At 41.9% G+C, this 22,313-nt stretch overlaps 1 long non-coding RNA gene across 2 annotated transcripts; it reads left to right on the plus strand.

Moving 5' to 3' along the window:
* Nucleotides 1-24: 24 nt before the first annotated feature.
* On the plus strand, nucleotides 25-18,749 carry LOC123950637. 2 transcript variants are annotated; one of them, XR_006820263.1, is made up of 4 exons: nucleotides 25-255; nucleotides 11,611-11,716; nucleotides 13,355-13,579; nucleotides 18,712-18,749. It is a non-coding gene; the product is annotated as an uncharacterized LOC123950637 (long non-coding RNA). The 2 variants fall into 2 exon arrangements; XR_006820262.1 differs by lacking the exon at nucleotides 18,712-18,749 and having other exon boundaries at nucleotides 13,355-13,651.
* Nucleotides 18,750-22,313: the final 3,564 nt, after the last annotated feature.

Here is a 22,313-nt window from a genome sequence, read left to right on the forward strand (position 1 = left end):
CCCGGCGTCTGCAGGTGCGGGGCGGTCGCGGGGGTGGACGCGGCCGCCGGGGGAGGAGCTTGCGACAGCCGGGAAGGGCGGGGCGGGGCGGGGGGGGGAGGTGGCTGCTCGGGCCCTGCCCGCCGGGTGCGGCCGCCCGAGGCGTGGGCGCTGGTGCGAGGCTCCCCCTCCGGAAGCCCTCGGAGCGCCCCGCAGCTGTGCAGGTGAACGCTTCAGTCCCCGGCCTTCATTCAGAAGACGGCGACGGAGTGCCAGGTACTGCTGGACATCCTTAATTAACACCGGAATCCCCGGGGAAGCGCGCTGATTTCTATCTCCAAATTACACAGGGTAGAACTGAAGCTCCGAGAGCGGGAGTTATCCGCCCATAGCTGCTAAATGGTGATAGTTCCCAAGTTCAGGGCGCTAACCATGTTTTTTCGTACCTTGCTGTTGCCTCAGAATGATCCCACATTTTATATATATATATAGTCTGGCAGATAGTCCTACTCTCCTCGTACAACAGCTTAGGCATCACTAATGATTTTTTGAGGACCCAGTCTATGTCCAGGCACTTTTACATACATGCTATTAAACCTCACCGCACCCGGTGGGGTGGGAGACAATTTCCCGTCTTCCCTTTGGGGAACCCGAAATGGCAGAGCTGAGGCTGCCCCCACCACTTTGTCTCTGTCATGATTTTGCTTGTCATCTGGAGTGTCTGAGAGAAAGATCCAAGCCAAGATCCCTTAACACTTCCTGGCTGCAAGAAGTGTATCCATGGGGTGCTTTTTGTGTGTCAGATTTTACATGCATGACCTTATTTAACCGTCCAAATGATACTCATGGGAGAGAAATTATGAATCCACACTTAACAGGTGAAAAAAAAAAAAAAAAAGCCAGCATCAGGGAGGGTAGGTTTCACATGTAAAACCTTAATTAATAAAGGTTATATGTTGGATGGGATCATGAAATTACCATTTTTAAGGCCCAAACAAATATCATACAATAACTTCACAAAGTGATTAAAATTAAAATTGAGGCAGATGAAATGTGAGTGCCTCCAGGTGTGTTACATTAAAGAAGGACACATCACCTTTGTCATATTTTGGCCACATATGCACAGCAACCTGAATCTAATCATAAGGAAATCTAAGATAAACCTCAAATGAGGACTGCACTTTAAAAGTGGGGGTGGGGTGGTTCAGTATTCTTCAAAAGTGTCAATGCCATTAAAGATGAAAAAGGCTTGGAGATATTCTAGATTAAAGAAGGCTGAAGAGGGGCACCTGGGTGGCTCAGTCAGTTAAGTGTCTGCATTCAGCTCAGGTCATGATTTCAGGATCCTGGGATCTAGCCCTCATCCCAGGCCCCCAAAGGAAGCCCTCCAGTGGCTCCCTGCTCAGTGGGGAGCCTGTTTCTCCCTCTCCCTCTGACTGCCACTCCCCCTGCTTGTGCACTGATGCTCTCTCTGTCTAAATAAATAAATAAATCTGAAGGAGCCTAAATAATTGGTGAATATGGATAATGAGTACATGGGTATATTTTGTACTATTGTTATTTTTGCAACTTTCTCTAAGTTTGAGATTTCTTCCCAAGTAAAATGGTAAAAAACGTAAGTTCCATAGGAAAAGAAAAGTGGCAAGAATCACTCTACTTGATATCACTCTGTAGTTATCAAAATAGTGTGGTGTTGACAGAGGGATAAGATACATAAGTCAATGAAACAGAATAAAGAGGGGTGCCTGGGTGGCTCAGTGGGTTAAAGCCTCTGCCTTCGGCTCAGGTCATGATCCCAGATTCCTGGGATCGAGCCCCGCATCGGGCTCTCTACTTGATGGGGAGTCTGCTTCTCTTCCTCTCTCTCTCAGCCTGCCTCTGCCTACTTGTGATCTCTGTCTGTCAAATAAATAAATAAAATCTTTAAAAAAAAGAAAAGAAACAGAATAAAGAACCCAGAAATAGACCCACACAAATGTGCCCAAGTGATATTTGACAATGATGTGAAAGCAATTCAATGGAAGAACGATAACTTTTTCAACAAGTGATGCTAGAACAGTAGGACATCCATTGGCCAAAAAATGAACCTCGGGGTGCCTGGGTGGCTCAGTGGGTTAAAGCCTCTGCCTTCGGCTCAGGTCATGATCCCAGTGTCCTGGGATCGAGCCCCGCATCGGGCTCTCTGCTCAGCAGGGAGCCTGCTTCCTCCTCTATCTCTGCCTGCCTCTCTGCCTACTTGTGATTTCTGTCTTTCAAATAAATAAATAAAATCTTAAAAAAAAAAAAAGAACCTCAACCTAAACCTCACACTTTATACAAAATTCATGTCAAACAGATTGCAAACTTAATTGTAAAACTATAAAAGTTTTAGAAAAAAAACAGGATACAATATTCTAGGATCGACAGCTATGCAAAGAGTTCTTGGACATGTTGCTAAAAGCATGATCCATAAGAAGAAAAATTGATAAACTGAACCTTATCAAAATTAAGTACTTTTTCGTCTGTGAAAGAGCCTGTTAAGAGCATGAAAAGACAGGCTACAGACTGGGCAAAACTATTTGCAAACCACGTATCCGACAAAGGACTAGTATTTATAATAAATAAAAAATTCTCAAAGCTCAAATTAAAAAAATCCAATTGGAAAATGTACAAAAGACATGCACAAATATTTCACTGAAGAGGATTTACAGATGGCAAATAGCACTTGAAAAGACATGCGGCATCATTAACTATTAAGAAAATACAAATTAAAACCACAATGAAATATCAGTATCCATCTTATCAGAAGGCTAAAATGAAATATAGTGGCAACACCAAATGTGGGAAAGGATGTAGAGGGAGTAACTGGATCAGTCATACATTGCTAGTAGGAATATAAAATGGTACAGATATACTGGAAAACAGGTTAGCAGTTTCTTGTAAAACTAAACAAACAAATACTATAAGACCAACAGTTGCACTCTTGGATACATATCCTGGAAATAAGGAAAACTTACATCCACACAAAAGCCTATACACAAATGTTCGTAACAGTTCTATTCCTAATAGTCAAAAGTGGAAACAACCCCAATGTCCTTTAATGGGCAAATGATTAAACAAACTGTGGTACCTCCACACCACAAAATATTAATGAGCAATAAAAAGTAACAAACAATAAACTTTTGACTTAGGCAACAAACTATATAAATCTCCAGGGAATTATGCTGACTTAAAAAAGCCAATCCCAAAAGGTTTCACACTGTATGATTCCATTTATAGAACTTTCTTGAAATGGCAAAATTATAGAAATAGAGAACAGGTCTCCAGGAATGAGGAGAAAGTCGTGCCTATAAAAGAGCAACACAAGGAATCCTGTGGTAATGGAACTGTTCTGTACCTTGACTGTACTGATGTCAACATACTGGTTTTGACATTAGATTATAGTTTCACACAATGTTCCCATTATGTAAAAATGGGTAAAAGTGGTTGTGGGATAGTGTTTTATTTTATTTTTTTACAACTGCATGTGAACCTATAATCATTTTTAAAATAAGAAGTTTAATTTTTTTAAAAACTTACATATCTACAATTTAGTATAATTCGTTCCAATATCTAAGACAAAGTTGGGTCAGGATTCAACATAGATCCATGCCTTTATGGCTACACTCAACTGTGTCATGACCCCTGGCTCACCATAGGATGCCAGAGATCATCTGGTAGATGTCGGGGAGGATTTTGAAAGGTGACGGGAGCACAGAGACCCAATTCACTCAGTGAAAGCTAAATTAATGCTCCTATTTGGTATGAGGCCCTTAGTGGTCTAGATAAATGACACTCTAAAAGTAATTATTGGACAGCCCGATTTTATTCTTTCTCTAATCCAAAAGAATAGGAAGATATGAAATAGAAAGGAAAGTGGAAAAGACTGGGAGAGTAGAAATTGAGAGTATCCTCTACCAGCAATAAGCTGACTTTTGTTCTCTAACCCTTATTCTCCTTGGCATCCAGACTAAAGTCGGAAGAAATGGGCCCTAGAACAAGTGATCTAATTAACAACGCTGCTCAGAAATAGTGGCCATGTGCCACCAGCTAATACCCTAGACTGGGGTTGCCCTCTGCTCCTAGGGCTTCTCACCTGGCCTTGGGGTTAGGACACCTGGAATCTAGTCCTGGTTACCCAAATGGCCTTTAAAATACTGGCTATATCCCTTCTCCTCCTAGCTTACTATTTTCATCACCACCACCACTCTCATTCCCATTAGTGTAGGGGAATTAACCAGAGGATCGAAAATTTCCTTCTGGGATCCACCACCATCTTTCCCTGTATGTCCTGACTCTCACTAACTGGTTTTAGGATTTTGCTAAGTCGTAGACGCCCAGTGGGCCTGGCTTAGATACTTGTCTTTTTCTTGCATTGCCCTTGCATGTCCAGTGGACTGAAGCAGCAACTTGGAGGGGCCCACTTGCTCACTGCTTGGATTTCGCTGGCCAGGGCAGGATGAGAGAGACATTCTTTTGCTTGCCCTTTTAGTCCAAACATCATGTGATTTCATGGCACTGCTCCAGCTCAGAGCTGAAACAAGTCCAAAAGCTTCTGACTCCCACAGTCACAGCTTGCTCTAGGCAGATCCAGTAGGGAACCTTCTCCACAGTCCCTGGGGTCCATGGGGAAAGAATGCAGCCTGAAAGATCTTCTGAGTAGAAACCCCCAAGGGCCCTAAGGCACATTCATGAGCATTAGCAACATGGAATTTCTTTTCAAATGTCAAAAGTGCAAAACAAGCCCACTTGTTTGTACATCTGGATCACTGGGCATAGGAAAAAAAAAACAAAAAAAAGAAAGAAAGAAAGAAAAGAAACCTTGAATTCCACTCCTATCATTGTGTTTACAAAGCTAAGTCCAGAAATATGAAAATGACAGTCCTCAAAGTCAATGCGATGTAAGATTCTCTTGCGTGTGTGTGTGTGTGTGTGTGTGTGTGTGTGTGTGTGTGTGAGTGAGAGACAGAGAGAGAGGGAGAAGGGGAGAAGGGGCTGGCAGAAAGAACCTAGGCTCTCCTCTAAGGCTTACTTTCCCCATCTGTAAGATGGAGACAGTAAATAGCACCTACCTCAGAGGCTTGCAGTGCTTTATTATTACACATAATGGGCCCAACAGGCAAAATAAATGGTAGTTTATTATAATACCATGTCCATTTAGAGAGTCAAGGATGGATTTTAAAAGAATGGCATTTTTTGCAATTTTGGCATTGTGCAAAATTCACATTTTGCAGTGAATAAATGTGTACACGTGTGTATGTATCTATGGAGAGAGAAATGGAAAGGTCTTGTTGCCCATCCTCCGTTACCAAAAGCTCCAGAATATAAATGAAATTATCTACCGTAAAGGCATCTCAGGTGTCTTTGGAACCATTAGAATTAATGGTGTTCTTTCTCATTACCCTAGTGGCAGTGGTAATAGGACTATTATTAGCGTAGGAAACAATTAAGGGCAGTCTCCACTTAAACTTATTTTTCAATCTGAAGTTCTCCAAGTGTACAGCATTATGATAGAGTCAAGATTTAAAGAGCAATACCTACATAAATCTTCCCAACCATGGCATTTTCAGCAGTGGGGCCTTGTGTGAGAAGAGGAGAAACTGCTCGTGTAAAATGTTTTCAGGACTTCTAAGACATTTGTTTCCAGTATCTTTTGCTGCATAACAAACTACCCCAAAATGTAATGGCTTAGAACAACAATAATCATTTGTTTTGCAATTTGGGCAGAGCTCAAAGCAGACAACTCATTTCTGCTCCACAGGATGTCATCTGGGTTGTTTAGGGCTTGAAGGTCAGCCTCTCAGGTGGCTCACCCACATAGCTAACAAGATGGTGCTGGCTGTCAGCTGGGTGCCCAGCCAAGAGCCTCCATTCTTCTCCACATGGTTGCTTGGACTTCCTCATAAGACAGTGGCTGAGTTCCAAAAAGGAGAAAACTGAAACTGCTGGGCTTCTCTCAAAGACTTGGCTGAAAAGTCTCCAGATGCCTTGGCACAAATATTCCCCAAAGTACTTCCTACACAGTCTATTAGTCAAATCAGTCACAGGCTCAGCTGTTCTAGAGAGAAGTCAAGCTCTACCCCTTAATGGGAGGACCTGGCACTCCTATACAAGGAGCGCAGAATTATTTGAGGTCATCTTTAGGGACAAGCTAGCCTGGGGCCCCCAGCTGCCAAAGAATAGCCCCAACCAGCAGGTGAATGCCCAGGGTCTCCTAATTAGCACTCAGCTTACCCTCAGGAAATTGGGGTTCTTCAAGAGGCCCATAAAATGGGGAAATGGGCACAGATAGGGGTAATCATTGAGGGGCAAAATGATAATATCATGGACTAAAACCATAAGAAACCTTTTGTGAGCACCTTCAGTGCTCAAACTAAATCTTCTGCTTTTCTCTCCCACTGAGTAATAGGAAAGGAGCACCAGGCTTGGCCTCCAAGACCTGGACTGAATCTAGTTTACCTGCCATTTTAGTGCTCTTGGGAAAGTCACATAATTCTCCTGAGCCTCACTTTCATCATCTGTAAATTGAGGATAATATTTGCTTCATCCTGTTCACAACAGGGTGATTCCAATTACCCTGGAATGCAGAGATTCCATGAAATCATGTGTGAAAGTTCTCTGTCTCTAATAATCTAATAAGTTACTTTGCAAGTGTTCTATTAACAAATGGTGCACTGACTTTCAATATCTCAGAACTTTAAAGGGAACAAAACCCTCTGGACTTCACTTTCTGCCAAATCTGTGCCTGGGTGAGGGTGGGTTGAATCCATCGCCTGAGAGGCAGACTTGTCATGGCAGATGGCGGGTACGGAGATGCGGTGAGGTGGTAAGTTAAAAAGTGGAAAGTCCAGAATGGAGTTTGTGTGTCTACCTCATGCAATAGAATGTTACTATAATGCACCTTGTCAGAGTACTAATTCAGCCCCTCAAAAATGCTGATTCATTTTAAATTGACCTAAAAATATAAATGATGTCTATTGAGAAAGGTGTATGTATGGCCTGGCTATTAAAAGCAATGAGTCGGGGTGCCTGGGTGGCTCAGTGGGTTGAGCCTCTGCCTTCGGCTCAGGTCATGATCTCAGGGTCCTGCAATCAAGCCCCGCACGGGGCTCTCTGCTCAGCAGGGAGCCTGCTACCCTCTCTCTCTCTTCCTGCCTCTCTGCCTACTTGTGATCTCTCCCTGTCAAATAAATAAATAAAATCTCAAAAAAAAAAAAAATAAAAGCAATGAGTGGTGCCACACTTTCCTGCCTCTACAGTTTACTGGCAGAGTGATGTTAGCAAGTTCCACTAACATCTCTGTGCTTCATTTCCTCATCTGTAAATGGAGATAATAGGGCCCAGGTTTGTTGTGAGAACTGAGTGAGTTATTATATATATACACTCAGAACAGCACCTGGCAATAAGTAAGTGTGAGCTATTGTTTTGATAATACTCCATGCTGGGCACAATACTAAGAACTTTACAAACGTGACTTATTTACTTATAGCTCTCTATAAGCACCAGCTAACCACCTACTGGATGCCAAATACTATTTTAGGCTTTCAGGATTCATGAAGGATGAATCAGATAATGATTTCTGTTTTATGGAGCTTCCATTCTATTGGGGATGGGAGAGACAGATAATAAGCAATAGGCAAAATAAGTAAGTAAGTTTGACCTAAGGTATGGATAAAAGAAAAAAATAGAGCAGGGCCAGGGGACTAGGGATATTGCTTGGGAAAGGAGGAGCATAAATAGGTTACAGTTTGGGGAAGTTTTATTTATTTTTTAAATAGGGTCCACACCCAGCATGGAGCCCCAAGTGGGGTCTGAACTTACAGTCCTGAGATCAAGACCTGAGCGGAAATCCAGAGTTGGACACTTAACTGACTGAGCCACCCAGGCACCCCAGGTTGCAGTTTTAAATAGGGTGAACATGGTAGACCTGGTTGAGAGAGAAAGTTTGAGCAAAGACCTGAGGGAAAAGAAGGAAGTCAGTGAAGCAGGTGCCTGAAGGAAGATCATCCCAGGCGGAAGGAACAGAGGAGTGAAGGCCTGGCATTGGGACGGAGACTGGTGGGTTTGAGCAACAGCAAGAGACAAGCGCAAGTAGAGTGGAGAGAGCAAGGAAGGCTGGTGTTGGAGAAGAGGAGGTTGGGAGCTGGCAGGAGTGGGGAATCGGGTAGAGTCTGGTTGCTACGAGGCTATCACTTTCCCTCTTGAGTAAAATGGAGCCAATGGCCAATGACTGGAATGATTATTATTGTGTTCACTAATGAAGAAACTGGGGTAGAGAAAGCTTAAGTAACTACGCATAGTTCTACAACTAGGAAATGAATAGTTGGGATTCTTATCCTACAGTTTCTTATCCATTCTATGGGGCATAGATGGATGATGCAAATGGGGCAGGGAAAATAAACATTGAGGAAATCACGGCTTGCATATCCTTCTCTGTAAAATGAAGGGATTGAGGGCGCCTGGGTGGCTCAGTCATTTGGGCAACTGCCTTCAGCTCGGGTCATGATCCTGGAGTCCCAGGATCAGGTCCCGAGTTGGGCTCCCTGCTCAGTGGGGAGTCTGCTTCTCCCTCTGACCCTCCCACCTCTAGGCTCTCTCTCTCTCACTCTCTGTCTCTCAAATAAATAAGTAAATTCTTAAAAAAAAAGGGGGGGGGATTCAATCAATGATCTTGAAGGTCTAGACAATGGTTTATTGTTCACTGGCCTCCAGCGAACAGATGGACTAAAAGTCACAGAAGATGTAGGTATGACAACCATCATTCTTGCTTGGCTAATTGACCCTGATCTTGTGTACCCACAAGACATTGCACATAGCTCTGTGGCTTTTTCCATTTTGTATTGGAAAAAATGTGCTTGAAGATCTGTCTTTCCTCCATAGACTAAGCTCCCTGTTTTTGCATCTGACACCTGCTTATTATTCAGGGGATTCTCTGCCCTGAGCACCAGACTTGGAAAGGAAGCCGTTCTCAATAAGATATATTACTTCTGGTTTCATTTTACATCAGAATGAAGGGATGTTACTGCAAGGGATTGATGAGGATGATGTAGTCCTGAGAGTAGCAGCTATGCAAAGTCACTACCTCTTGAGGCTAAGAAGGGCAAGAAAGATGTATCCAGGGGCTGGGCTTACCAGGCAGAAGCCAGAATTAAGGTGATGCCTTGGCAAGAAACATCCTCTGCCAGAGATGATTAAGAAGGTTTTCTAACCTGTAACTTAATCTGTAGCCCAACTTAGTCCAGAAAACCCCCCATTTCCAAGGAGCTTTTCCAGAAAGCCTCCTTCCCTATTTTCTCCATCATGTCTGGAGCTCAGGGGCAGTGAAGAAGAGTGATTAAAGGAGCATATGACTCACTTCTAGGTAACCCTGGGTGACTTGCTAGCCTCTCTGTGCCTTAGTTTTCTCTTCTATAAAATTGGGAAAATAATATCTGTCTCGGGGGTTTACTTTGAAGATAAAATGTAAACTTACCTTTATAAAGCATCTGGACTTGTCTGACATAAAGCATGTTTCAGACTATGCTAATCCTCACCTTCCTCTTGTGAGTGACACAAACATGCTATAACAAAAGGTTTTTGTACTCAACTCTTCTCTGTTAGAGAAGAGCCTTTGTGTGGAGACTGGAAAATCTACCCAAAGGCAAAGGACCTTTCTGAAAATTTTTGCTCCATAGCTCAGAGTTTAAATGTATGCCTTAGTGGATGGAAAATGAAGTATGGGGTGAGTGGTTACCTACAGATTGTAGTTGGGAAGTTTTCAAGGTGGAGAAGGACAGGGCCATGGGAATGGTTTACAGGGCCTTAGGGAGGGTGGTTTGGGGGTTCCTCTCTTCTTTCTTCAGTCTCCTTGTCAGGAGCCTTTTTGAAAATGACAACCCAGTTGTGTGATTATTAATGACTTTTTTCTTTTGCTATTTCTTTTATTTTTTTCAAGATTTCTTTGAATTAATCTGACTTGTATAATAAGAAAGGAAAAAATAGTATCAAGTGTTAAGCCCATTGCCAAAAGAAGATTTTGTTAGGGCAGCTTTAAAATGGGTGGTGATATGGGTGCCTGGATGGCTCAGGGGCTTGAGCATCCAAATCTTGACTTCTGCTCAGGTCATCATCTCAGGGTTGTGGGACCAAGCACTATGCAGAGACTCACGCCAAATCCTACCCACAGTGCTGGGTCTGCTTGTCCCTCTCCCTACCCCTCTGCCCCTCACCTGGCTTGACAAACTTGCTCTTTTTTGCTAAAATAAATAATTTTTTAAAAGATTTTATTTATTTATTTGACAGAGAGAGATCACAAGTAGGCAGAGAGGCAGGCAGAGAGAGAGGAGGTAGCAGGCTCCCCACTGAGCAGAGAGCCCGACGCAGGGCTCCATCCCAGGACCCTGGGATCATGACCTGAGCTGAAGGCAGAGGCTTTAACCCACAGAGCCAGCCAAGTGCCCCTAAAATAAATAAATTTTTAAAAATGGGTAGTGAAAGGTGAATGGGAATAAGGTGGGCTTCACTAGGGACTCAGCAGCCACTCATGTGATGGCAGCCTCATCTGCTGGGCTCACACTCCTCACCTCTTCTGCTGGAGAGTACCTTTGCAAGTTAGGATCTTGGTGTGATTCCTTCAGGAAAAGCCTGCATGCTTTTAAAGCTTAAAATGTGTATGAGCTCCCTTTTTTTGGTTGAAGTAAATTAAAGTTAAAATTGGAGTTCTTAACACCACTGTATTGGCTGTGTTCTGTTGTTCTTATGATAGTAATTTACTTTTGTGACAGAGATGGCTGGTGTTCACCAATGCCCATGCCTCTCTCCTCCCTGGGCAAGCAGGTAAACTACTTTCCCAGCTTAACTGGCAGTTGATCATGGCCATGTGATAAGTCTGGCTAAGGGAATGGGGGAGAAATGATATCCACCACTTTGAGGTCTGGCCTCTGAAACCTTTTCAAGCTCTCTTCCTTCAGACGTAAGCTGGCTGGAGTCAGAGGCTCAGTAGCTGACTTTGAAGTCCTGAATGATGGTAGAGCTGCCATATGGAGGCAGCCCGGGTTCCTGAATGAGTGAATGAAACAAATCCCTTCCCTTCTCCATCAGTCACGTTGACCTGCGATGTGAGCAAGAAGCACCTTTGCCATGTCCAGCCATGGAGACCTGCAGATGTTAGAGCAGTTAGAATCCTCTTAGTAATGCACCGACAGAGGCTGTACGCAGCCTCCAAGGACTCCGAGGGGTATCCCTGGCAACATGATGCCAGATGGACACTTCCTAGGGAAGGTTAGCTGGCGCTGTAGATCACCACCTCCCAAGGGGCCACAGAAAAACAAATAAGATTATTTGATGTCACCTTTGAGAACAAATTTCCCTGATTTACATTCGGTGGTTTATGTTTCCCTCTCTTATGAATAACTACCTCTGCTTCTTATCACCGTGGGTTGTTAGTGATGATAGAGAGAACTGAACTATGCGAATAGAGCGAAAGGTGTTGCAGAGTGGAGGAGGATCTTGACGATATGAATATTCGAGAGAGCTTGTTCTATGAGCTTAACTTGAAATGTGGGATTGCCTTCTCCTAAGATACTGACATGCCTCCATGAATTCTTCCTTTCTTTAAACAACTACCTTGAACAGATACTGCACTCGCCCCCTGGACACAACTCTGAACGACTGGACAAGTATCGTTCTTTTACTCCAAAAGAGGAGAAAGACATTAAACATCATCCGAACAGATACTCATGTGAGTAGAACGTGGGCTGGGAAAGAAAAGCCCAGCATACTAGCACTACTAAAACGTTTAACTGGGGGTGGGGAGGGAGTGATAATTAAAACTCACAAAGAGGAAAAGTCTTCCTAAAAAGATGACATTAACTTTGAAAACTGCAGAATGACCAGTTGACTTGGGAAATATTCAAGGCACAGACAAACATTAACATAGGAAGACAGTTACTGCTAGGAATAACCAACACTTCATAATATTTATTATGTGTCAGGTAGTGAACGAAACACTTTGCATATTTGTGCATTTAATCCTTCTAGCAGCCTTATGAGGTAAGTACTGTTATTATTTTCGCTTTTTTTTTTTAACACACTTGAGGCTCCTTTATTTTTATCCCAAAATGACCCAAAATGACCCATGTACATACCATGTTTTTAAAAACACCAAACAAACAAACAAACACAAAAGCAATTTAATGCCCCAGCTGAAAGAGAACGGGGAAATGAGAAGAAAGTAACATTGTAATGCACCGATTTCAAGTTGTGACGGCTGAGGCGGGACTGCGTGAGGGGCTGTAATGAAGTCGGCAGGGAATTACTACTTTGGACTTCAGGGAAGAGAGAGGACTGGAGCAATTCCTAACCATACAGGAAAATCAAAGACCAGAGCTGAGCAGTAAGTGAGATGAGTGCGGTCAGCAGGCGGCGATGAGGTTCTGGGTAACAAGCTCCCCGTGATTGTCAGGGGCAGATCTGCGAGTTGTGGAAGACGTTGAAACAGGCTTCGCTGCACAGAGCGCTAGCCAGCCAGCTTTCCTGCTCTCCGTCCACCAAACGCCAGGAGTGTCCCTTCCAACCACCGCAACAACTCAAACCCATGCCTGCCATCTGTACAATGGCCCCGGACGCCGGACGCAGCAGCATCCTGCTGGAGCCCCACTGAGGTGGGCTGTAAGGACACCAGGCTCAGAGGTGCTGGCTTCCTGGACTTAGAGAGCTTCAGGAGGAACAGGAGGAAGGGAGTACCATGGTACTCTCTCTCAGTTTCCCCGTCACCACCGTCCCCAGGGGCCAGAGGGACTGGGCAGGCAAGGACAGACCTTATCCTGCCCTCAGCTTCCCGCACGTGCAGAGAGTGGGGCATCAGTTAGGGTCAGCCGGCATGGGAGGTAAAGTCCGAGCCTGGAAGGTTGTCCTCCTGGTTCACGTCCCGTTTCACATCTCAATTTCCCCTTGTCTTCCATGCAGTCCCAAGGGAGCTGGACACCTTTCTAAATTCTGCTGCTCCTGTGAGCACGACCCCACCAGCAGTTTGGCCAGACTCCGTGGGTGGGTGGGGAACAGCAGTAACTGAGCGCTAGTGAGTGGCAAAGGAAGGCTCCGAATTTTAGCAATGTGGCTACAGAGTTTGTACTCTTAATCATGGTAGTCTACTGGGACATGGTGCATTCTAGGCAGGAACAGAGAAGACCTGTATGGTTAAAGCTTGGAGAAAGATGCAGAGGGTGGTACAAGGTGAAGTGGGAAAGATACGGATTTGGGACTCCTTTTATGGACCAGGTTGGGGGAAACTATGGTATGCACTAAGGGGTCAATGAAGTATCCTGAAATTCCATAAGCCTTCCTGGTCTTTGTTTTGTCCACATGAACTTGGTGACAGTGAACTCTGGGAGTCATGACAATTGAGTGACTGGAGGCGGTTCTGTCCTGTGAAAGGCTCACACAGTCTTCCAGCCATGACTTCTTCCCAGAGGAGTTGCCTTCTGGCTGATCTGCTTGGGGGCACCTGGGCATCCTACCAATGAGATCAAAGTTCCTGCTGCCCTGAGAAGTTAGTTTTGCTGATGCTTCCTCTGATCCCTCAACCAGCCTGGACTCCATCCAGGTGAGCCCAGGGTGAGCAGACTGCCCTGTCAGCACAACTGTTACCCTCGTGTGCCCTCCGAACAGTGTACAAGGCTTGAGCCCTTCTTGCAGGCATGGGCAGAGATGTAAGGGAAATCGAAGCTTCTACATTGTCCAATACAGTATCCACTAGCTATATGTGACTATTTAAATTCGGTTAATAAAATTAAATGGCTTAAAAATCAGTTCCTCTGTTGAACTAGCCAGATTTCAAGTGCTCAATAGCCGTATGTGGCTACTGGCTACTATACTGGAGAGCAGAGTTACAGAAGGTTTCTATCATTGCAGAAAGTTCTATTAGATAGCATTACTCCAGAAACATGCTTCATGTCCATCAGGCTTATCTCAAGATTTCTAACCATGGCAGAGGCTGTGTGTATTTTATTCTGAAGCTCATTTTTTTTTTCCCAGTACCTATTCCTATTACATTCTTTTTCTTGCCCATTTATGCTGATTCTTTCTCATTCAACTAATGTACACTGAACATTTACTGTTGTTAAACTCTATACTGGATATTCAAATAAGCTGAACTATTATTTTGCTAAGAAATTTTACTAATGAGAGCAGACATACTGGACTATCCCTTCTTTTATAGGGCGGGCACTAAAACCTCAGGCAATTTCCTTAACCTCTCTGAGCTTCATCACACTGTTGTGAAGATTAAATGAGATCATGTGTGAAAAACACTTAGTAAATAACAAATAGTAACCATTGTTGTTCACATTATCCTCATCATCATCCCAGTTGGCAGGGAACACAGTGGGAACTCGGCCCTATCCATAATGGGATACTTGTAACTGTTATAGGCCTTCCTTGTTTAGATTTCTCTTCATTTATAGCATTTCATCACATGCCTTAGTTCTGCCTTGAACCCGCTCGTCACAGCTCTTCGGCGTCTGAAGAATCTCCATTCTTGTCCCCTCCCCACACCCAGCCCTTCACCTTCACACCCTCCTTCTCCTTCTGTGCTCTTTTCACTCTCTGAATATTTTCTTCTTTCACAACATCTTTATAAAAAGCAGAGCCCAGAATTCTCCCAACTATTTCAGATACTGCCCAAATACTGCATATTCAATGTCTACAAAGATGCATGGCCATGAGAAGGGATTCAATACATTTTTAAAAATATTTTAAGAGTGCATTAAAAAAACACTTATGAAGGTTTTACTTCAGCAACTAAATTTTGAGATGTAAATGTAGGACTAAGTTCATATCTAGTATACACACACATTTTTAACATAAATAGCATTATGATCTATAGATCATTCATATTTTTCACTAATGTTATATCTGGAAATATTTTCAATGCTGATACAATGATATGATGACTTCCACTAATCTGAACACCATACTACATTTCTATTATAGGAGCTAAGATTATTTCAGTTGTTTTGGGAGATTTTTTAACGTTTGGGAGTGGGAGATTTTTTAACATTAGGCTAGGGTATAGTCTAGTGTAGAATCATCTAAAATCTCACTTTTTTTTTCCATAACAATTGTGACCAAGCCAAGTTCCTCTCATTCTGTACTTCTGCAAATGATTTTTTTTTTTTTTACTTAAGTGTGGGACTTGGCATTCTTTCCATTAAACTGCATTTTATTGTTTTGACCTAGACTCAAAGTCTTTTGAAATCTTGATTCTTTTAACCAGACAGTGATCTCTCTCAGCTGTAAATGTGAATATGATTTTACTTCTACCTAAATCACTGAAGCATTCAAGGCCAAGAAGAGAGGCCTGTGTATGATGAAAAAAAGTGTGACCTTGCTCCACATACATGAATCTGCTTTCCCTTCCACTGATTTTTGCCAAGAGCCTCATTCTGGAATTACATGTTCTATTGGATCCTGACCCTCTATTTAGACTGTTCAGACTGGAACCAAAAGACAGGCATGGTGACAGAGAGAATGTATCAGTGTACATTACTACTCTCTGACAGCTTTGATGACAAAACAAAATTCAATACAGGAGGAGTTTGAAACAATAGAGATAAATTAGGGTTTGGGGTCCACTGAAGAATCCAACTGAAACTTAAATATATAAAGATCAGAAGCTCATTTGATGAATCTATCACTTATTAGTCATAGCCCTGGTCTAGAGGAGATGAAAGAGAGGTGACAATAAACTCTCTTTATAAACAATCAGCAAGGGGCGCCTGGGTGGCTCAGTGGGTTGAAGCCTCTGCCTTTGGCTCAGGTCATGATCCCAGGGTCCTGGGATCGAGCCCCGTATGGGGCTCTCTGCTCAGCGGGGAGCCTGCTTCCTCGTCTCTCTCTGCCTGCCAATCTGCCTACTTGTGATCTCTCTCTGTCAAATAAATAAATAAAATCTTAAAAAAAAAAAAAAAAGAATCAGCAAGCAAGGAAGAAAAGGAAGAGTCTTTGTTGGTTTGTTTTTTTTTGTTCTTTTTTAAGTAGGCTCTACACCCAGAGTGGAGCCTAGCTCTTGGCTTAAACTCATGACTGTGCAGTTGTGACCTGAGCTGAAATCAAGAGTTGGATTCTTAACCCACTGAGCCACCTAGGCACCCCAGGAGGAATCTGTTTTGTACATGTCAGTTTTTCCAAACCTCTAGTTTGGAGTTGTGTAGAGTCATTAATTGGGTTCACAAATGTCAAGCTCTGTCTCCTTCCGGGCACACGGCAGGGTTGAAGCTCCACACATTCCACGGCCTTCCCCAGAAGCGGCCACTGTTAATTACTTAACATATACCTTTCCAGGCCTTTCTTCTACATTTCCACATATGAATTAAGTACAAGTAAAAAATATCACAAGAAAATATCTAGAAAAAAATTTTTTTAAGATTTTATTTATTTATATGACAGAGATCACCAGACAGAGATCACTATGTATAATAGAATATTAATATCCTAATGTATAAAGAGCTCCTACAAATCAGTAAGAGAGAAACTCAATAGAAAAATGGTTGAAAGATATGAACAAATAATACACCAAAGAAATGCAAATGGTAAATAAACATATGAAAGTTGTTTAAACCTCTCTCACCATGGCAGTGAGCACAAAAGAGCCAGGCTGTTTGAATTGGAGAGTTATGGCAAGGAAGGAATTTGATTAATATTTCTAGATATTTGGGGCACCTAATATTTGGTGATAGATATTTGGGTGGCTCAGTGGGTTAAAGCCTCTGCTTTCGGCTCAGGTCATGATCCCAGGGTCCTGGGATCGAGCCCTGAGTTGGGCTCTCTGCTCGGCGGGGAGCCTGCTTTCCCCTCTTTCTCTGACTGCCTCCCTGCCTACTTGTGATCTCTGTCAAATAAATAAATAAAATCTTTTTAAAAAATAATAAATGGTTATGTCTATTTAAAGCATACTTTTCGGGTGCCTGATGGCTCAGTTGGTTGGGCCCTGCCTTTGGCATGGGTCGTGATCCTGGGATCCTGGAATCGAGTCCTGCGTTGGATTCTTCGCTCAGCAGGGAGCCTGCTTCTCTCTCTGCCTCTGCCTGCCACTCTGCCTGCTTGTGCGCTATCTCTCTCTCTCTCTCTCTCTCTCTGGCGGATGGGTTAATAAAATCTTTTTTAAAAGATAAATAAAAATTTAAAAATGTTTAAAAAGCATACTTTTCAAAATTTTCAATGGACTCTGTTTACCAAGTTTTTCCCTCCTATCAGGCCCTGTGGCAGGCTGGCCCCCACCCTGCTTGAGTATTTGCTCAGAATGTGCAGTGTGATAAGGGCAAAAGTAGAAGTAGTACAAAGTGGTTCGGGAATATTCAGAGGAGGAGTTTTGTTGTGTTTTTTTTTTTTTAATTTTATTTATTTACTTCAGAGGAAGAGAGAGCATGAGAGGGGAGAGGGTCAGAGGGAGAAGCAGACCCCCCACTGAGCAGGGAGCCCTGTGCAGGACTTGATCCTGGGACTCCAGGATCATGACCTGAGCTGAAGGCAGTCGCTTAACCAACTGAGCCACCCAGGCACCCCAGAGGAGGAGTTTAAAGAAGCCCACATGGACAAGGTGATGTGAGCTGGACCATGAGAGGTAAAGAAAGGTTTGACACCCAGAGAAGAGAAGAAGAAACATTTCAGGAAAATGGAATAGCATATACAAAGACACAGAGGCCCAAAAGAGCAAGGCATGTTTGAAGAATGATGTGGCCTTAACTTACTTTGAAATAGCTTGAGTGTTGCGCTCATTGGGGATGTGGCAAGAGATGCAACTGGAAAGTCAGTCAGGACCAGATTGCAAAGGGCCTTGGAAAATGTGCACTACTTCACGAAGTTCTGAGTCATCATTGAGCCCAGTTCAGTGAATTACCACAGATAATCTGAGAGCAGGGAAATGGGTGGGGATATAAATGAAACAAGATGGCCCAAGAGTTGATGAGTGTTGAAGATGCATGGTGGCTACACATGGCATGCACTGACCCATTCTCTCTCTCTACCAATACATATGTTTGGAGATTTTCATAAGAGAAATTTGAAACAAAAAAAATTGTCATTTTACACAAGGTCATTTTTTGGTTTAAAATAAGATTGGAGGGTTTTTGTTGTCATTGTCATTGTTAACAGCATTGCTAAGTTAAAAAAAAAAGTTATAGATCAGTAAACTATGGTTGCATTTATGATGAGTAGGGCGATACCCAGAAAACTGGGAACCAAGATACTAGTCGAGTCTACCCTCTAGGTGAAAGAATTAAGGGCGCTATTTTTTATTTTTCTGTACTATGTGAATGTTATATATCAATTTATAATGTTCATAAATTAAAAGAACAGATTTTTACTTAGCAAAAAAGTTAAAAATCCAACTATAGAAGAATAGATAATGTCCACATGTGAACTACTCAAAACAGTATTTAGGAAGAGATTATATTAATATATGGAAATTATTTTCCTATAATGCCAACAAGAAAAAGGGATATAAATCCATAATAATAATTATTATAAGGCACCTGAGTGGCTCAGTGGGTTAAAGCCTCTGTCTTCAGCTCAAGTCATGATCTCAGGGTCCTGGGATCGAGCCCCACATCGGGCTCTCTGCTTGGCAGGGAGCCTGCTTCCCTCTCTGTCTCTGCCTGCCTCTCTGCCTCTCTCTCTCTGTCAAATAAATAAAATCTTTTTTTAAAAAAATAATTTATTTATTTATTTATTTGACAGACAGAGATCACAAGTAGGCAGAGAGGCAGGCAGAGAGAAAGAGGGAGCAGAGAGCCCAATGCAGGGCTTGATCCCAGGACCCTGGGATCATGACCTGAGCTGAAGGCAGAGGCTTTAACCCACTGAGCCACCCAGGCACCCCTAAATAAATACAATCTTAAAAAAAAATTATTATTATAATTTATATGTAAGGAAAATGTATACACAGGTGAAAAGAAATTGGAATGACATTACCAAACTATCAACAATGGCTATACTTGGGCAATGGGATGGTTATTAATTTATACCACACCCCATTTTTCTTTACTAAGCACATATCATTTCTATAATTTTTTAAAATGTAAAAACTAAAACAAAACTTCACATCTTTCTTTGAACTTCTTTTTGGTGCCAGAAAAAAATATAACCAAGGGATAAGCAACAAAGCATAAAACAGAAGAACCCTTTAGGATAATTGTAAAATATGAAATTTTCTTCCTTTTTTCCAGTTTTGGCTAACTGGCATATCCCATCTTAGGGGAGTTTGAGAAGTACAGACTTCTAACAGACAAACTTAAATGCAGATGTGCAATAACAGAAAACATGCCTTCTTTTCAAGTATTCATAGAAAAGTCACAAAACTTGACAAAAAGTTCAAAAGTTCCAAAACATAGGGGCGCTGGGTGGCTCAGTGGGTTAAGCCTCTGCCTTCAGCTCAGGTCATGATCTCAGGGTCCTAGGATTGAGCCCCACGTCAGGCTCACTGCTTGGCGGGGAGCCTGCTTTCCCCTCTCTCTCTCTCTGCCTGCTGCTCTGCCTACTTGTGATCTCTATCTCTCTGTCAAATAAATAAATAAATTTTTAAAAGTTCCAAAACATAAAAATAATACAAAAAAAAAAAAACAACAAAAACCATTTTTACCACAAAGGAGTAATGCTAGAAATATCAAAATTTTAAAAATCAAAAGCCCTTTCACATAGAAATTTAAAAGAAAAACTATGAAACAGTCTTTGTGTAAAAAAACTACACAAAATGAAACTGAAGAATCTCTAAGGCTGTTATAAAGAAAAATGTTACATTTGAGATTTGTAATATATAACAATCACATGAAAATTCACAGTCTTAAATTCACATAAAATGATGCAATGAATATAAATGAATTAAATTCTCAACTCAAAAGGCTAGAAAAAGCCAACCTGACTCAAAAGAAAGCACAAGGAACAAATACTAAAGATAAAAGAGGAAATCAGGGGTATCTGGGTCGCTCAGTTGTTGAGCATCTACCTTCGGCTCGGGTCATGATCCCGGGGTCCGAGGATGGAGCCCTGTGTGGGGCTCCCTGCTTGGCAGGAAGTCTGCTTCTCCCTCTCCCACTCCCCCTGCTTGTGTTCCCTCTCTCGCTGTTTCTCTGTCAAATAAATAAATAAAATCTTAACACACACACACACACACACACACAGAAATCAGTGGGATATAATATAGTCATGTCATTAAAACTTCTTAGGAAAAAAATCAATGGGGGAGATATAGCCAGCTTCTGAAATAGGAAATTTAAGAATTTTTACTTAATGGAGAAACATGAGAGGCATTCCTTCTAAAGTCAGGAACAAGGTAAGGGTGCCATTGTCCCCACTACTATTTAACAGTGTGTTGAAAATATGAGCCAATTCAGTCAGGCAAGAGAAACAATTAGAATTAAGAAATGGAAAATGCATAGAATTATGTGCAGATATTATAAGCATAAGGCCCATGAGAATCAATGCTAAAACAAAGAAATAATAAAAGAATTCCTTAACACAGTAGAATATAAAACTGGCATATAAAAATCAATAGCGAACTGCTAGTCAACCAATTGGTACCCATGGTCAAGAAGATAAGGAGCTGGCACTAGAATGTAAATCAACTAGATCACGGGGCACCTGGGTTGTTCAGTGGGTTAAAACCTCTGCCTTCAGCTCAAGTCAGGATCCCAGCAAGTCCCGCTGGGGCTCTCTGGTCAGCGGGGAGCCTGCTTCCCCCTCTCCCTCTGCTGCCTCCCTGCCTGCTTGTGATCTCTCTGCCAAATAAATAGAATTAAAAAAAAAAAATCAACTAGATCACCAGGCACACTATTTAACTGGCAATTTTTTAAAATGAAAAACGTCTTAGCTTTTCTTTTTTCTTTTTTTTTTAAACTGATTGCCCTCTTCTTTCCTATTTTTTTTTAAGATTTTTATTTATTCATTTGACAGACCGAGATCACAAGTAGGCAGCGAGGCAGGCAGAGAGAGAGAGAGAGAGAGAGAGAGAGAGGAGGAAGCAGGCTCCCTGCAGAGCAGAGAGCCCAATGAGTGGCTCTGATCCCAGGAGCCCAGGATTATGACCTGAGCCGAAGGCAAAGGCTTTAACCCACTGAACCACCCAGGCGCTCCACGTCTTAGCTTCTGAAGAAAATTATGGGTTGATTTACATGACATTAGGAGTAGCACCTGGATAAAGCAAATAAGTAAATATATCATCAATAAAAACCCCTATTTTCACTATAAGAAGAAAGATAAAAAATAAAAAAGAGTATGGAAAAATTTTGTAATGCTTAAGTTTGAATTAGAACTAGTAGTATTAACTTATAACTTAAATGCATTTAATATATATTTATATTAATTTAAACATATTTAATATATGTTAAATGTTATATATAATAAATGTTATATAAATAAATATAAAATAAAATAAATGTTAAATATGTTAAAACATAATTTAAACATATATATGTTTCTTAACATGTCATCACAATAACCACACCTGGTGCTTAGTAGTTTTTGCAAAAGAATGAAACTGGATGACTTTTTAATACCATAAACAATAAAAAATTTCATAATGGATCAAAGACTTAAATGTGGGATCTGAAACCATAAAACTCCTGAAGAAAACATAGGCAGTAATTTCTTTTCAATGGCCATAGAAACATTTTTTTCATAGAAACATTTTTCTAGGGCACCTGGGTCACTCAGTTGGTTAAATGTCTGCCTGTGGCTCAGGTCATGATGTCAGAGTCCTGGGAAAGAGGCCCGCACCAGGCTTCCTGTAGGGAGCCTGCTTCTACCTCTCCCCCCCCCCCCCCCCCCCCCCCCCCGGCTTGTACTCCCTCTGTCAAATAAATAAATAAAAAACCTTAAAACAAAACAAAACAAAACATTTCCTAGTTAGGTTTCCTGAGGCAGGGAAACAAAAGCAAAATCAAACTGTTGGGACTACACCAAAATAAAAAGCTTTTGAACAGTGAAGTAACCCATCAACAAAACAAAAAGCATAAATGTGAGAAGATACTTGCAAATGATGTTATCTAATGAGGGGTTAATATCCGAAATATATAAAGAACTTTCACAAATTAACAGAAAATCCCTAAATAATTAAAATTAAGCAGAGGTCCTAAATAGACATTTTCCCAAAGAAAACATAGAGTTGGCTAGCACACACATGAAAATATGTTCAGCATCACTCATCATCAGGAAAATGCATATCAAAACCACAATGAGATATCACCTCACACCTGTCAGAGTGGCTAAAATTAACAACACAAGAAATTTGTTATTTTGTTGGAGAAAAAGGAATCCTAGTGCACTGTTGGTAGGAATGCAAACTG

The sequence above is a fragment of the Meles meles genome, chromosome 1, assembly GCF_922984935.1.
Source record: "Meles meles chromosome 1, mMelMel3.1 paternal haplotype, whole genome shotgun sequence".
In the NCBI taxonomy this organism is placed as follows: Eukaryota; Metazoa; Chordata; class Mammalia; order Carnivora; family Mustelidae; genus Meles; species Meles meles.